General features: G+C 35.5%; 1 long non-coding RNA gene across 1 annotated transcript; it reads left to right on the forward strand.

Annotated features, from left to right (window-relative positions):
• The first annotated feature begins 737 nt into the window (after positions 1-737).
• On the forward strand, positions 738-2315 carry LOC119569075. The gene is made up of 3 exons (XR_005228211.1): positions 738-916; positions 1939-2040; positions 2223-2315. It is a non-coding gene; the product is annotated as an uncharacterized LOC119569075 (long non-coding RNA).
• Positions 2316-17500: the final 15185 nt, after the last annotated feature.

The raw sequence follows: 17500 nt of genomic DNA on the forward strand, positions 1-17500 counted from the left end.
CATAAAATATATTAGGCTTTTTTATAAAGATGAATAATAATAAATACTAGCAAATAAAATTCCATATTAATATTATAACAATAATGATAAAAGCAAGAAAGTAATCATGACATGTTAAAACGACACCTATTATGAATTTTGTCAAAGGTATTGCGCTAATTTTCTGACTATTCAGGGTATACGATACTTTGTTCACTCTTCTTATCATTATCTATTCGTCTTTTTTATGAAGCGTAGTCTGTTTTATTTTGCGATTTTTTTTCTGAAGCGGAACAAGTTTAATTTTGAAAAGTCATGAGCCACTCCTTCCCGGATTCCTCAAAACTCAGCATCAGCTGATCAGCATCACAATTGCCAGTAAATTTCGTGGTTTTGCGAAAATTTGCGGGGTAATGTATGAAAGGCAGGGTTGAATTAAGAAAAATGAACAAAACTAAATCGTTCTTTATGGTAATACTTAGCATATCGTTACTATAACATTTATTAAAAAATGGCGATATTCCTTCACATTAGATATAAGGCAACTATTCTTAGCATCATCAGTTACCACTGCCCTTTTCACAAAGAAAAACAAAAATACCTCCAATTAACGGATCCTACTGAAACTTCTACTTATACATAACCACCCTTAAATAACTATTAAAATCTCACTTCATACTAATTAATAACAATAAAATCTTTAAAATCCGCAAAAGTAGAGTTGCCAATTATTTATTTTTTTATCGTTTATTTTCCACTGACGTCTCGATTCGGCGTCGTCTTGAAGGCAACCACTCAAGGTCGGCGTTTTCCCGTGATATCTTAGAATCATCCAAGATATCTCTACCATGATCAGTCACCTTCTCCGTGGTTAAGGTGTTCAGCAAGATCCTCAGTGCAGCATTACTTACGAGGAGGCAAGATAGTGGAAGCAGTGGTAATAATTGGCATTTGTTTAGCACTTTTCGATATAAAGATCTTTCCGCCGATTAATATCGTGTTGTGAAGTGTTCATGATTCTTTTTCAGGTAATATTTGCCATAACTTAACCTTTTACTTACATCTGTTGCATTTATAAACAACACTCACCAACAGCGAATTTCAAAATTGATTTTTCGTTTGTACAAAATCAGATCAATAGACGAAAGACGTACGATTGCCTGTTAGGCGTACATTAAAGCGAAATTTAAAAGTTCATTGTTCAGTAACTTCGGCAGAAATCAAACAGAACCTTTTAACTCTTAAAACATAGTGACCCAGAGCAGTTACTTATTATAGGCCAATTTTAGCATGAAAAACCGGAATAGTACCAAAAATACTATGCAGCTAGTGAGATCTCTTATATTTAATAACGAATATGAAAAAGAAATCAAACTTGAATGCAAAGTATTGATTATTATTTTTTTTCTTCAGAAAATCACTCAAAGCAAAGCAGTGGCAAAGAAACCTCCCCTAAACATATTCATTAATATCATGGACTAAGTCATTATAAAGCACCAGGGGCAATCAACAGTCTCAATCTTGTCAGAATATACATGACAAAATTTCAGCTGCCTTTGCCAAAGTGTAACTGTTGTGGCCTTAATTTTCTGCTTCTTATTTTTTTTTATATCAAATAGTGTTGTTTTCTTTAGGTTCAATACCACCGGTTTTCTCCACCTTCATGCAGTCACAATCTAAACATTTGCTAACTGTTTTTTAAACTTCCACTAGTTCATTAGTTAATTTCAGTGTATTCACTCTTAATAGTAATATTACAAACATCATATTCATATGCTTTTTTTCCTGATAATGAAGTGCAAGACAGAAATAGCACACAAATTTAACTAATTCCTATATTAGTTTTTGTATCTAATTTATATGTATATTCATATGAAACCTGTACTATGTCGTTATTACTGTGGTTTAATTATTATTATTATTATTCTATCCTCATCTATATTTTTTTATAATCTTCAGACCGGAAAAATGGGAAAGTACAAGAAATTGTCGTCGTCTTACTTCAAGCTTGTCAACCCGCTCATCATAGCCATGGTTGGAGCTGCAATGTACCTCATGGTGGTCAGTGCAATTACTCATTTAATTTAGAATATGTTAGATAAAATATATTTTTATTGATGCTGTTATGTTACTGGTTTGTGTAAGTGTAAGTATGTGCATAAAAATACATATTTATTGTTAGGCACCTTATTTCCATGTACAGATGCTTATTTTTGTTGTATTATTATTATTTTTTTAAACAGATGGCTTGGCTAGATCCTAAAGGAGTCTCCCCAGTGTTCTTTGGTCGAGTTGCAGAGTTTATGCAGGGTCGGCACAGAAAATAACGACCTTATAAACAGTTGTATGTTCTGCAGAATTATTTCTTGTAGTCGAGTTTAGGCTGCTTAGTGAATATATGTTTTTTTGATTAGAGGATCTTATATTTAACATACCAGGAAGCTGTGATAAGTATTTTCTCGTGATAAGTATTTTCTCATATTTTTCTCTTTTTTTTTTCCAGGACTCTGTCTACAGTTGCCATCCATGCTTTCGAGTCTATATTAGCTCTCTACTATTGCCAAAGGTTGAAGCTAGATTCAGGTGTTACATGCTACTGGATGATACAAACTCTGTTTATGGGAATTTTTTCTCTCCGTTTCCTTATTTGGCCTCAGAGAGAAGAAAAGTCAGCAGGGAACTCTAAGAAAAATAAATAAAGGAGGGGCCATTTGTAATTTTGTAAAATGTCTAAGTAAAAACACTTTTTATACTTATACGTGACAAATTCTTACAATAAAATCAATGAGATCCACTATGTTTCTCTATACCTTTAGTTGAAAATACATATGAACCCCAGTAAGTGTTGCCCCAGTTTCATTATGGAATAAAAAATGGTTAATGGTTAATGGTTAAAAGCAAGAGAAATGTGCTAGACATCTAAGGTCATGTAGCACTATAGTTAATGTTTGGGAAGGGTGGTTGAGTTAGTGATTAGTTGTCAGCTGGGCAAAAGGAATTGGTGAGTAAAAGGGTTTAGGGTCGGGTGGAAAGGAGTTAGATTAGATGAAGGATTGTATTTTTTTGGGGAAAGAGAATAGGTTGTTGAAGCAAAAGTGTGGGATTCTGAAAGGGATGTCTGATGGGTTGGGAGGTCGGTGAAGGGGGGAAAGATGGGGGAAGCGGGGTTAGGGGTTTGTTTCAAAACGTGGGCACGATAATAGGATGTGTGGGATTGAAAGGGAACTTTTACAACTTGCAAGGGACTTGGTTTAAAAGGGGAGGGTGACATGGGGGTTTTTTCTGTTATAAGTAGGGATGAGAAAAAAGGAATGGGGGGAAGACAAAAATGATTTGGGGGTTTTGGAGGGTTTAGAAAGGTCTTTTAAAGGGCTAAAATAGATGGACAAAAGGGGGAAGGATAGCAGGTCAGGTCTGTGGGGGGGAAACCGCGAATTTTCCCAAATAAAGGATATTTTTATACTTTCTGATTTGAGGGGAAAGCGTTAGGGGTGGGAAAAGGACGGGGGTCGAGATGGGGAGGGGTGGGATTTGGGTGTTCTATGGGGGGGGGTTTAGAGATGAGGAAGGGGATACTTTACAAAGGGTTTCACGTGTGACCCCGGGGGAGTCGAAGGGATAGGGGGATGGGGGGGGGGAAAATGTGGGGGGGGTTTGGGGGCGGGGGGATGGGCTGTGTTGGGGGGGGAGGGGATGGTTTAGGGGGATATCTTTAGGAAGGATGGATATCAGCAGTTATTTGGAGTGGGGAAAAGGAGCGATTGTAAGTTTTGGGGGTTGAGTGTCAGTTTCATTAGGTAATCTTGAATATTTTCAGTTTTTTTCTGATTTGGTTGGGATTTTTGGGGGAATGGATTTCTTGGGGGGGGGGAAGAGAGGATGGTGTTCAGCAAAGGGAGAAAAGGAAGGTGGGGGGATTGGGGTAGGGAAAGGGGGGGAAACTTTGGTTCTTCTGTTAGGGAGGCGGGGGGAGAGGGGAAGGGTTGGGTTGGGGGGGGTTTTGGGAATATCTGTAGAGAGATTGGAGTGTTGGTTTAGGATGGAAAAAAGTTTTGACTGGGGAAGGTAGGGGGTAGAAGAGGGGGGTTTTAGAGTGGGGGGGGTGGGTTTTAGGAAATTGGTAAATAGCATATTACGGGAGAAAGGAGTAAAGAGAAACCACGTCGACGTGCTTCTTGTTGCTTCACGTAGTGTGGTCCAAGTTTGAATTTTAGATTGCACCTCAGACTAAAATTTTGTAGGTGGACAGCCCCTAAAAAAATACTTTTATGGGGGCCGCCCATTTTGGACATGTGCGTATTGTGCAGGGCAGTTAGAGGGGAGGCCATTTGGGCACATTAGCATCGGGCGGGGGAAGGGGAAATTTTTGGGGCTGGGTGTCCTGACGCCAAAAAATTTTGGCACTGACGGGAGGGGGTTGGTAGGGACGAACAGGGGGGGATTTTTCCCCCATATAGACGTTAAAGGGAAGGTCATGTCTACGAGGATTTTTGGGTTGTTTGGGGTTTTTTTTTCGATTACCTCTGGGGGGAATGGTTTGATTGACTGACGTTGCATCATGTCTGTGAGACAGGGAAATAGGGCCTTTTCCCAATCGACCATCTTTGCATAGATTTGGGAATTTGCTGGGGAGATTGAAACTTTCCGGTGCAAATATTGAGGGTTGGGTGGGGTTCGCAAGGTGGGGTTTCCCAATAGGTCTTTATTTTTTTAAAGCTATAGCTTGGGTTTTTGGATTTACTGGACAAGCGGGGGCGGTCGGGTCGGGTACGGAAAAAAGACTTTACCTCTTGTTTTTGGGGCTTGTTAAGGAAGGGGGTTTTTCGGTAGAGGCTTGGGGGGATCACGAAAAATCGGGCCCCCTTTGGGTGCGTGAAAAAGGGGTTTTATATTGTTGTAGTGATAGGGGTAGTCGAGGGGGGCGTGACGAGGAGTATGTTGAGGGAGGTATGTTAGGGGAGGTGGGGAATTTGGCTGTAAGTTTAATAAGGGAGGATGGGGTGGTTGATTTGGAGGTTTGGGGGTGAGGTGATGAATTGAGCGGCTGGGAAGTGGGAAATTTTTTTTTAAGATTGGTTGGTTGGTACTTACTATAGGATTGAGAGGGGTAGTTTTTGGAGTGTTCGGAGCCGTGGTCAAAGGAGGGCCCGGGGGAGGGAATCGGTGGTTTACTCGTTGGGGCATTTGATAAAAGGGGAAGCCTCATTGCCCCCAATAGTGGGGGATAATTTCATTTTTGGGCCCTGGGAAGGGATTTTGTTGGGGGTAAAAAAAAGTCCACCCCTCAGGGCCCCCTTTAGGGGGAGGGGCTAGAAAAAAACAGGGATACCGTCCCATGGGCCCCCACGCCGTTCAGGAGGCCAAATCGCCTTTCATCCTTTTAGCACGGCTTCACACCTTTGAGGGGGGATGCAGAAGGGTTTGGTGAAGGGGGCAGAAACGAAAATGGGAAGGAAAATAAGACCATGCAAAATAGTTTAGTCGAGGGCTGAGTCCCCAAAGGTTTTGGGGAAATTCCCCCTCATTGGTCCCAGTCTCCGCCTCCTAAGCCCCCCCACGACAACAACGGGCAAGGGATTGGGGGGGATGGAATAAAAAAGAAAAAAAAAAAAAGGATAAACGAAGATAAGGACACTTCACCTGACAGTCATTGGGAAATTTCTTTGTATAACCAAGTAAAAAAATTTTTTTTTGGATGTATTGTTGACATATGTGTTGTTATTTAAAACATTGAAAACTATCCAAAAAATTTGGGCATGTTGAATAACTAGTGTTATTAAAACACCATACTTGTCCCTTACTCTAGGGAATGCCTGCCACTGTGGTTTTTTTTACTCTTTTATTTTTAAAAAATTATTTATAAATGCTTAGTTTTTAAGGATTAATAAAAGAAACCGGGTTTTACTAGGGATGGTATGAAAATGCCTACCCATGCAAGTTTAGTTTTTTATCTTTTACATGATATCCACTTACTTAGCAAGGTCTTCTAGCACAAAATTTCTCACCAATTTACCCCTTTTTTTTGATTTTCAGAATTTTTTTTTTGTGTCAAAAAAATTTTAAAAACAGCCTTTTAAATGTAGCATTCGTAAAAAATTTCCCCCAAATCAAAGGGAAAAGGGAAATTTGGCGATTTCAAGGTCTATTTTGCACTATTTTGGTAAGCACTTAAGGAATCATCCCTTTTCAAAATTTTACACAAAAATACTGCAAGAAATTCAATTTTCCAGTGCATGGTTTTAAAAGGCCATCATCTAATGTTTGGGCAGAAGTTTTTTGCTCTATTAGTATTGTCCATTATGAACCTAATACTGCCAAAAATAATATGATGTTCACTGGTAGTATTGTTTTTGGGAAATGTATCTACATACACAGAATGGCCTCCTCAAGTGCTCAGCCACCAAGGAGTTAGTAGCTATGTACCCTCACCGTTAGATTTTCCCCATCATTAAGTATTACTTCTTTGTACAACATAAAATCATATTGTAATCTACGCAATCTTAAATAAAATATAACCCCAACAAACTTGGGAAAATGGTGAGTAAGCATTGTAGAGCAAGGTGTGGAAAATAAGTTAATAAATTGAACTTGGTGTGGTGCGTAGTATTGCCTTAAATGCCAGGCCATGCCCCAGCAGTGTCAAGTTAGAGGTAGTATCTAATAGTTTGGTAAGTATTATTTATAGTACCAATTGTAGTAGATCATGAATGGGTGATGAGTTATGGTCGGTAGGCTGACATCATTGGTACTAAAGTCCTTTTGAGGAATTGTGGTTCCCAATGATAATAAGACCCTGACATTTTGGGGGTTTTACAGTTGTATGTATACACACTCCCTAGATTTAATTTTTAGAACAGGTGGAAGTACAAGAATTCTTTGAGCAAAATTTAAAGATTAGAAGAAGTCGGTTGAGAACATCTAATAATTTATTTAATATAGTATTTTAGTAGCTATATTCCCTGCCTGTAGATATGGGCATTGTTTTCTTAATTTATCACAATAATGGTGGTAAACAATGAAATGTGGTAATAAAGTGGTTCAAGTTACAATTTTTTATTTACACATTACATTTTGTAATGAGTAAAGAAAGTTTAACATGTACATATAAAACTAATAACATATTATACAAAACACTTATTTTGCATATTGCTAGAATTCATATGTATAACTGCGTCTCTGACACTGGCTATATCTGTATTATGAAGGGCATCTCTATTAATAACTCTCCTCCCTTGACTATCCTTACTATAGATTACTTTGTTTAATAAACTATAGCTGTATACTACCACAAAATATATATTGCATCTTGCATGATAAAAGGTTTGTTTTATCCAAAATGTATTTAGTGGTGTCCCTGGCAATGAGAGGCACCTGACCCTTGTTAGTTTATCTACAGATAAGAAAGCTAAATTTCTTCCAACTCTGTGAGAGTTTCTGCATTGATGACAGTTTCTTGTCCCGGTGTTGCTGCTTTCATGTATTCTTTAAAAAGGTACATTTGATATTTAATGGCATGCTGTTTTCCCCTTATGTCAAAGCGAAAAAGAATATATACATATAATGTAAAAACTTTTAATACACATGATAGTCTGTACAGTTCTTAGATTTTGTATTTTTCACTATTGATCCACTTTCACTTAAAAAAAACAAGCATTTTCACACCACACGACAACACACACACACACACACTACACACACAACACAACCACACAAACACACACCACACACGACACACACAAACCACCCACACACACACAACACACACACACAACACACAAAAATAATAAGAAAGCAAAGCCGCTCCTTGAACTTAGAACAAAATCAGATCTTGGTAAAATACCTGTGTCTAAAATACTGAACCACTTTCAACTGGAAGTTTCATAACTCTTTTGTCATTGTTAAGCCTGAAACTAATTTTGTTTAAGCTGAATCTGTAAATCAATAATTGATTTGGCGACCAATGAATGCAACTTTGACACTAGCTACAGTACGGCAAGGTGTAAAAGCCCTACAATGCATCAAACACGATTTAATGAAAGTAGATACAGTTTTCAAAATCCTCCTGGATTTCATCTTCACACCTAAGGTGAAGAACGATTTTAAAACTGTTGTCCTTACTTTTTTCAATAACCTCATTTGATATTGTGGGTTGTTCTAACCATAGTATTAAACGACAATAGCACTTCACCAATTTTTCACACAGGTAGAGTATATATATCTTCTCAACTGGAGAGTAGTTTATTGAACGGCAAAACTTTTACCCATGCTGACAGTATTGAGGTATTTTGAAATAGTTGTCTCATGTTTCACATACCTAGTATGAGTATAACTGAGAGTGATTTAATTATCAATTAGAATTTATTACACATCCCAATTATGCGACCAAGAAATAATTCCTACTATTTCACTATCATTTATAGAGCACTTCATTACAACACATATATGTGGCTTTAATAATATAAAAATGATAATAACCATCATACAACTATGGAATTTTTAATCTGTTATTTATACAATACACATGTCCAGAATTTGGAAAATCAATACATGCTGCAAATAAAGTTTATTTAAAATTAATATTTCATGTCATAGACAATTTTAGAAAGTTTCTTAGGTTAACTGGCTATGCAGAGTGCATCCTGTTACAGCTCTAAATAGCTTTTGCCAGCCTATTAAACAGGCTTTCCATTCCACTGTCTACATGCTTTTATTGATCATTGAATTTACAAGAAAAGTAATATTGAAGTCACCAGTGGCGTTTTAGAATGTCTCTAAGTCTTGAAGAACCTATGGATATATACTTGAATGTTAAACGACCTGAATACTGTGGAATGCTCATTTTCTTAAAATAAAGTGGAACACACTAGCTGTACATGCCTATTACTACTTACTAATTAATAGTTGCTATATAATAGCCTCTACACAGAACTTCAATATATATAAAAATCTGACATACCTACACTAATTACAAATAGTAAAACATTACTTACGAACATTTTTATGTTTACTGAGCACCCCCAGGGGACAGCTTTTCTGTTGTCATTACGTACTGGCCGAATTGGTTATAACAACATCAATTATGTGGCTGTGAGTTCCCCCATGCAAGATTGCCTCCACGATTTTTCATGTTCTTTCTCCACAGTCATTTCTGCCACACATTTACCATTGCCACCCTGCTCACAACACGCAGCTAATGAAAGATAAAATACAGGAGATATTAGTGATTATGACTCGCACTGAAAAATGGTCACTGGCTACATAAGCTACGCTATTACAACTAGCTAATTCATTCTAAATATTTCAACTGCAAATATATTTTAACAATTACCAGCACTTTTCTTTGGTAATTTATGGAAGAGTGTGAAAACGGACACCAGTTAGGTGTTTTACACACCTGCACTCACTCACTCGCTCTCTCTATCAACCTAGTGCAACCAGACGTACTCAATTGTATCTTTTTATAATATTTCTATGAAAGTTAAATAAAAATTCCTAATTATATGGCTGAATTCATTTTAAATAATGCCAACAAAGCTTTCTGTGTGAAAATTAAGTCTGACATACTGTTTAACATAATTAAAAATCAATTCACCTTCCTTTTGAACAAATAAGAAAAACAAAGTTACATTCTTATCTGGCAGGTACTTTATTTAGATGCCTCAAAATATGAGAGGCCAATTATTATTAATTCAGTAACTGAAATTGAAAATGGAAAAACTACAATAACTCAAATTTCATATCCTATTAAGATTATCCTTAAATCAACCATGCTGATGTTATATGAAATTTTAGTCCTGGCAGTCAATAGGTGCTTTAAGGACTTGCTGTCATGCACAGACAAAGACAGCATCTGTTACCGAAATAAAATACTAACAACCTCTGATAGTTATTATCTATCATAGAAGTACTTACTTGCAATATCTAAATTAATTACTATGATTTGCCTTTCATACAATCTTTTAAATGTTACCAATACATTGTATGTAAACGAGATGAGTAAGTGTCTAATTTCGAAAATTTTTTTTGGAATATTGGACAGTACCTTGGCAACAGCATGATATGAATTTCTCCATCTTTGTAAGAATGAGATTACATTTCACACAAAAACAATGGGCATTCATTAACATGCAAATGGCATCAAACAATAGTGCATATCTGTGCTTCAAAGCTTTTTAGTAAAGGTCAACATATAGATTCTGCAGTAAACTGTGTAGCAGTTATCTTCACAGCACAAACTCATCAGAATAAAGAGGTTTGTTGACACACTGCCAGTACACACACAGACCCTTGACTTTGAATATATGGCGGCTTATCTTTTATTACACAACTTTATTTTTTGTTAAGTGTTTATTCTGTGGTTCTTTGATACTAACTACTTATTTCTTTCTCTATAATTTCAGCTTAATGGTTATCATAAATAAGAGTCAAAACAATGAAAAAAGTCAACACTGACAAAGCCAATTTTACTGGTGTGAAAAAAAAAGGCCAAACCATTGGACGGCATCCGCCAGCTTAATGAGTGGGTTATTGGCTAACATTTGTCTGGCATAAATCTCTTTGTTTACTGTAGATTCTACAGTAAATATGATTCTATGATACTTGGAATTTATTAACAGAAAAGGTGAGCATACGTTAAGTATTAAATGTGTAGACATGCCTAACAAACTCCCAGCATTTACTATCTTTGGACAATAAGGGTATCTAAATTTCAATAATCAACCAAACTAGTAATTCCTGAATCTAGGTCCACTGAGACAATGAGTTTTCCCATGGATGGCCACAACCCTCGGTAAAGGTCAGCAAAACCTTCAGGTCATCCATTCACATGAAAAACAGGGAATTGACGTGGCTCCTTTTCGTGACAGAATTCATTGATGCTTTCCCTATCCCCACAAAACCTGCAGGGGTAAGTCTTTACGAGTATGAAACACATTTATCAGATGCTAAGTCCGTAACATCCACAATTAACAAACTAATTTATTTTGACAAACTAAGTTGCTGTGACTGGGAAATTGCCCCTTCAGGCACTGACCTGAGGGGAGTGCTGATTGGGTAGGGGGGCTCTGCTCCAACAACCCCTGGGAGACACTGTCTTTTCTCGTATGCACCGTGAGTAGAGCTGAAACTCAGGAGCACTACATGAAACTGCAGTTTCTGTGAACTTTTTCTTTTATTTGTTTGCTGATATTCTATCTGCATTACTTCTTTTACCCATGACTGCAACTTTAGTCCTCTACAATATACATCTTCAATTTGCCCTACATTAGTGTACCATGTGTAAATTGTTAATTCCTTTGGCAGAGGTAGAGCCAAACACAGGTGTTTGGCTTTTAAAACCCAAATGCTGAAGAAACATGGGCCACAGGTATGTGTTTGATTCATTATAAGTGTATTTTGCATAGCATTGTGATGTTTTTATGTGTTAACTATATGCATCACTTCACTGATACGACCTTTCCATGAATTAGTTCCCTAACAAGCCTATATATACTCCTACATAGCTGACTTCGCCTTAAAAATACTAACAAAATAATGCTCAATCAAGCAAACACATTACCCAAAGAAAAGAATCTGGTAGAGAACGGTTTGTACCTTGATAGAGTAAACATCTACCGGTGCTTGCAACTTTCTTGAGTGCAGTGTTTAAAAAACATAATATAATTTAATGACAGCAATACTCAATCCAGCATCCAGGAGAATACCCTGGCATAAGTGATATGAACTACGATTCCTCAATCGAACAGAAAACCCACTAGAGACTAGTGACAGCGAGGAAGACCCGCAACCCCAAACATCCCCGGACAAACGCAACCGTCAGAAACTCCACGGATTCCCAACCCGACACAACTGATAACACACCAATGCACGGCGAGAAAATCAAAATGTAGTCCTTATTAATTTAAGTGATCATCTGAAGCCTCAAATTTTCACAATCCCATAAAACTGACAAATTGCACTAAACAAATCAGATTTCCAAAAAATATATATGTAAGATTTCCCATCAGAGTCTTAGAACAGGGACAGCCATAAGGTTTGAGTTACATGATATCTCCAAATTAAGAACCTTTAAATAAATAAAACAACTGGGAGACTGGGAAATCAAATGCAAACAGCCGGCATCAAGCAAAAACAAGGATGGCTCATTGGCACAATCTTTCTTCCCGTGGAAATAGACCTACCCCATAAACATAACCAGAGAAACTTAAGAATAATAAGGTTGGAAATATACCCTGAGATAATTGAGTATCCAAGATAAAAAGACAACAGGACAAAGAAATGAGATAAGTGGATCCAACTAAGTCCCTAAGATTGATCTTTAAAGTCAAACTACCAGATAAGTGTAGTCAATAGGGCGAATACATCTTACTCAGTCCATCAATACACTTTTCCTATACCACAAATGTGTTCAGGTGTCTGCTTTATGGACACGGGATCATGACATGTAAAAATAAACAAAGAGCAGTGTATGCAGTCAATTTAATCACAACTTTAAAGACTGCCCTAACAAAGACACTGCTTTTTTGGTCTGGGGATCACCCACCCAAATACAAACTCATGCAGAATACGATAGAGAGGGCCCAAAACATAAACACAAAAAATATATACAACCTAATGATTTTAGAATCAAAGAAAAGTTTCAAGAGTTAAAACGCCTCTCCAGAAAGAAGACACTTTAAATCTTAGAGCCCTTTGCACAAAACCAACAAACATCCACAAACACAAATCACTCAACACCCAACACACAAGAAATACACAAACATACAAACAACAGAACATCCAAACTACAAACAACAAACATCCAAACATCAAACACAGAACATCCAAATATACAAACCAACAGAACTGAAAATATGCAAACAACCAACTCACAACAACACAATCAATATGCCCCAGAACCTTAGTCATACCCAGAACATAACATTAGGGCACAGCCCCCAACGAACCCGCAAATATGAATAAAATTTCACAAAGACCAAAGTAGGCGAGGCAACCACTACTAAGACCTGACAAACTCACAGAAAGACGACTAAACATAGCAAAATCAATGCAAAGCCATTAACCACAAGTAATCAAAGATTCCCGAAAAGAAAAAGAAAGAAAGAAGGAATAACGTGGTCCTTACCTACACCAATGAGAGATGTAGACTCCAACAAGTACACCTATAAAACACAAAAGATACCAACTAAATAAAGATAAAGACTTTTCGTGGATGACAACAATAAAAATATAAATTAATGTAATATCAAATATAATAATCAACATGAACTCTAAAAAAACATGATAGAAATTATAACAGAAACAATAAATGAAGTAACACAATTAAATTCCAAAGAAATAATGAAATATTTAAATGAATAAAATAATTCTCTGTAATATCATTTCAGTACTAACAAAAAAACAGATTTATAATACTTGACCATTTATAAAGAGGCAACCAGAATTAATAGGATTCTGTGAGACCTGGTTAAAAGAAAAGACAAATTTATGACTTAACAGATTATGAGATAATTATACAAAGACAGAAACGAAACAAATTGGAGGGGGATTAGCATTTTGTATAAAAAAGTAACTACAATACAAACCATAAATCCTAAGAGAACCGTTTCCATAAAAAAAATAGAATACTGGGAATGAAAAATTAATATACGAAATAAATTGCTTAAATATACTCTTTTTTACAACCATGTAATCATATAAGTAGGGAAATACTAGAATAACTATATAGACCAAAATAGATGAACAAAATTAATAATGGGAGATTTTAATCACATCACGCATATTGGAACCCAAATTTAAATCAAAGATTAACCAATATCACAGTAAAACATATTTGATTTCATCAGTCAAATAACCTAATATTATTAACGCCCATCCCAGGTAAACAAAACTACAATAGTAGACCCCAATAATGGTACAAGGAAGCACATTTACCTAATCTTAGCCTCACCAACATTAGTCACTTAGAGGTATAGGACATGATACAACGTATGCAGTGACCACCTACCATTATCATAAGAGATATACCTTCCAAAAAAAACACAATCTAAAGAAAAGAAATGGAAATTCATAGAAGAAGGGTGGAAAAAATACACAAAGAGATCGAAAGAAAAGATATATGGAAAACATAAAAACTTTTTAAGAATTACCACTTACTTACATCTAACATAGGAACACAGATTTCTCTTCAAAATGACTATGAATTGACAACCAATAAACCCATGGTGGAACTCATTTGCAATGATGTATAAAAACAAAGAACAGAGCATATAACAAATGGAGGAAAAGACCCAGTCCAAGAAAAACCTCTTTAACTATAAAAACACAATTAGCAATAGCTAGACAAACAATAATCAGAAAAAGAAAATCCTGGGAAAATTTTTGTACCCCGATAGGACTTTAAAACCTCTCAAACAAAAGTATGGAACCCATTTATAAAAAGTTTTTAACTGGGAAAAATCATAATTGAATATCCACATCATACATAATGATACAACCAATATCAGACACAACATCATAGCTAAACTTATTTAAAGAAGAATTTAAAAAACTATTAAAAAAAAACACAACTTTAATTAAAAAAAATGAAAGAGAGGCATTACTAACCTCCCAGAAATGAAGAGACTTACTAACAAATAACACTGGAAGAAGTAAAAATGGCCATAGCAAATGCCAAAAACAAGAAAGCATACGGACCCTGATGAACTAACGTGTAACGAATTTTTAACAAACCTAGGCTCCCATGAACTTAACCCAAATAAAGTACAATAGACAATCATAAATGATTACTGGTCTAAAGGACAAGTACCCCAAAGAACAAAAAAATGCCTTAGTCAATCCAATACTAAAATTAAATAAAAACCCATAAGGACACAGAAATCCTACAAGATTTATAAGTAGGAACATCATTCCTAGAAAAATTTTTGAAAACATAATAAATAGAAGAATTGTTATGGTGGCTAGAAAAACATAATAAATTAAACAAAGATCAAATAGTTTCAGACCTAACCGATCCACAATAGACGCTTTCCAAGTAATAACCTGCACATAAATAAGCAGAGAAGAGAAAAAAACTATACTTTAATAGCATGGTATTGACCTTTTGAAAAAGCCTTTGATCGGCCACCAGGAAGCAATACTAACAAAGCAACAAAAATGGGAATTACAAGGCTTACCTTTAAGATTTATAATAATTCCTGAAAGTACAGTACTTTTCAAATTATAATAGGAGCCAGCAAAACAGAAAAAGAAAAAAACATAAGGGGAGTAACACAAGGATCCCCTTTTAAGAAGCCCCACACTTTTCAATATTCCTAGTGTCATATCTAGAGGTACAGAAGAAGTCCACAAAATAATCTTGCAGATGGATGTCACGCTTATAAACATCAAGTAAAGACATGTGAAGAAGTCAATAAACAATTAAAAGTATGATAAAAACAGTATCATAATGACTATAAATGGTACACATTAAAAATGAATTTGATCAAAGAGCAAATAATTGTTGTTTTCACAAATAAAAGATCATACAAATACCTAATATAAAATAGATCAGTAGAGAACTAATATTTTCCACAAATAACAGTATACTAGGCATGATATTTGATGCTCCAAACTTCACATGGAAAAAACTATAGAGAATTAACGTAGAAGTCTAAACAGAATAAAATATTATGAAGAAATTGTCAACAACAAGGTTGGGGTGCAAATAGAGAAACAATGATAGCTTTCTATAGACATCTACATAAAACCCCAAGTAGAATATGGAGTTAACAGTCTATGAGTAATAAAAGTGTGACATGAAAAAATTGCAACATTACAAAATGAAGCAATGTCGATAATTGCCTGACAGGAGTTTCGATCACACCCATCATCCATATTTAGAAGCTTCACAACATTGCATCAATAAAAAAACAAATAAAAGGAACAGATGTATACAACTATTAAAGCCACCTGAACAACACACATGGCAATGCCCATAAGAAAACGATAACTAAAGAAATATTAGAATAAAACTAAATAAGGATAAAAATGCCTTTATCCTAGAGTATTAGAAACTATGAAGAACTAAAGATAAATATAGAATAATATAAAACATTACACCAAATATCAGTCCATTAGACCACCTTGGTATGATATATCCAATAATACATAGAAACAAATTTTATGGATGGCTTGCTTCACAAAAAATATGCCAGATCAAGTATACAAATTCTTTTTCATATAATTGAAAACAAACACCAATAGGAATCAAAAAAAATATTCACAGATGGATCTAATATTCATGTCCCAAAACTCGACATCAAGCAGCATTTTATGGGTTAAACGATTACAATCTTACACAATATGGACACTTCCATCAGCGACAGAAATTTTAGAAGCTGAACTTTAGCCATCCAACAGGGCTTAACATACATACAACAACACAAAATAAGAAACATGTGATTTTCAACAGATTCAAAATCAGCACTACTACTTTTACAGAATCAAAACCAAAAACAATAAACCTTTGATATTTGAAAAAAAAAAATAACAACACTAATAGAAACGCTACAATTTCAGAATCACAAAATATATTTACCTGGATCCACAGCACATAAAGGCATAAAAGTAACGAAATTGCAATTATAGCAGCAAAAAAAGCTCCAACACGATTAAAATCCCCCATGAAACATATCTCATGACACTGGAAATATCAATAAAAGACATTAAAACAAAGCAGTCAAAAGAGAAATTGGAGAATGACTAAATAACATTTCTAATCACAAAGAACTATTTAATAAAAACAAACCAACCACAACCGTGGACAGATCAAAACAGGAAGTTAGATGTATGCTAACAAGAATTTTAAACAAAACATACAAGACTAAAACAACCTTAGCATAGACTAAAACTTGAAAATTGCCCTACATGCCAGATGGTGCAGACAAGAAGAAGAAACACATAACATCTGATATTTTACAGTGTCCCAAGTTGATTCACCCTTCAGAACAGTACTTACTAGATGCCCTAAGGAAAGCAAAAATCAATAATCCTAATATAATTGCTTCTAATTACAGGCTCAGATCTACCCCCAACTAAAGGTACTACATTTTAGACCACATGAAGATATTTTTACAGGACAAAGCGAACGAGATAACTGACTACATATTAGCTACAAAGAAATCAGAATAAAGAAAAGGATCCCGGGGATATAGACAATAATCGTCTAAAAAAACCCTATAAAAAGAAGAAGAAGAAGAAGAAAATAATCTGGCAGTCGTATCATGAAATACAATTACTCAAAAAAAAAGTGAAAGTCTTAGATTACTGTGAGCGATTTTACAGATCAGGATGATTGATACTGGCCCCTGCATTAACATATTAATACTGATCGTAGCGAATAAACTGTATTCTGCCTGGTAATCACAACCTAATATTACACCAGTTTACCGGATGGTAATAAATCCAACGGTTGGTTAACGGACAAAAATTGTAATAACTGTAACGTTAAAAACAACTGTGTGATACTAAAACCTAAAAGGCA

The sequence above is a fragment of the Penaeus monodon genome, unplaced genomic scaffold (genome assembly GCF_015228065.2).
Source record: "Penaeus monodon isolate SGIC_2016 unplaced genomic scaffold, NSTDA_Pmon_1 PmonScaffold_1236, whole genome shotgun sequence".
Classification (NCBI taxonomy): domain Eukaryota; kingdom Metazoa; phylum Arthropoda; class Malacostraca; order Decapoda; family Penaeidae; genus Penaeus; species Penaeus monodon.